We start from the raw sequence: 1,415 nt of genomic DNA, 5'->3' as shown, positions 1-1,415 counted from the left end.
TCAAACCGTGCGGCAGCGATTAAAAAAAGCAGCTTCCGGTGACTTTATCAAATAAAAGCCTCCATTTCAGAGTAGAAGTGAGAGACGAAGTAGTATCCGACCGCTTTATGATACCACAAATGCGAATAAGTATATATATAATTTTATAAGACGTGTAGCATGAATTTGCGTATAGATATAATCTAAATATATAAGGAACCACAGATATGACAGATTTGTCTTTTTTCACAAGTTTTTTTTATTCTCTTTTTTTGACAGGAAAATGTACAGGCCATGACTGTACATCATTCAGAAATAAGGCAAACTAGTATTAAACGAATATACAGGGGCATATTAGGATGTAAATGAGTGTGATGTGTAAATAAATTAAATAAATACATAGACATATTTATATGTATTTAGTTGCATAAATATTTAAGTAAAGTAACGAGATGCCAGTACTGGTAAAGAAAGGGTGGGGTGGAAGGGGTGGTGAGAAGACAATCAGTAACTATGTTGGCATACATGAAATAGTAGGAGACTCTCCCACATTTCAAAGATTACCACGGCTAAGAATCAATTCATTTTTTAGTCAAGCAAGCTTGTTCGTTCAGCAGTCAGTGGACACTTAATTACACTGTTGTCTGTGACAGCCAGAGAGTCAGTAACCCGGTGACCTGCATGCTGTCCAAATTTTGGGATTACCCTAGTTGGTTCAGTTCAAAATAACCCAGTGACCTTCGTGAGGTAGTTTAATTTAGTGTTTTTTATTCCAGTTTGTTAATTTTAGATTTAGACAGAACAAAAGTCTGCATCACACCGCTTGCTCAGTTCATTTTATATATGTATATGGAGGACATCTAAAAAGAAAAGCTGAACAAAGAGAGACAGGACAGAATTTCACTGATGATGACATTTAAATCCTCCAGAGCAGCCCGTACTTAAAAGTTAATGACAAATATGATGTTTTTCTCAGCGCCTTATTCTATATAGATCGATGGGACCTATAGCGTGTTTGATAAAAACAGTAGTCAATTGCCATGTAGCACATTAAAAGAAGAGGTGGCTTACTGGTATGACAAACGGAATCTAACTGATACATATATACATATTTTTTATATATTTAGTTGCTAAATATTTGAGTAAAAATATTTTAGAATTCCTCCATTTGTGGAGTATCGTTAAATGTTGATTAACGGTTTTGCAGCTGCTGCTGAGTGACAGAAGGGGAGAATTTGTCTTCTGTTTTAAGTAATTAAAGTGCCCTGTATGCCAGTGTTATGATGCCTTTCTCTCACTTGATCTGTGTTCGCCTTGTCGTAAAATGTTACAAAGCTTAATCCTGACCAGGACTTCAGCTCAGAGACGACCTGTGACATCTTTCCTATCTACATACTAGATTTAACCCAGAGAATTACCTAAAGAAACCATCAAAC

Source organism: Rhamphochromis sp. 'chilingali', assembly GCF_963969265.1.
Source record: "Rhamphochromis sp. 'chilingali' genome assembly, chromosome: 21".
Classification (NCBI taxonomy): domain Eukaryota; kingdom Metazoa; phylum Chordata; class Actinopteri; order Cichliformes; family Cichlidae; genus Rhamphochromis; species Rhamphochromis sp. 'chilingali'.
The sequence above is the reverse complement of the archived record's forward strand: the minus strand, read 5'-3'. Positions refer to the sequence as shown.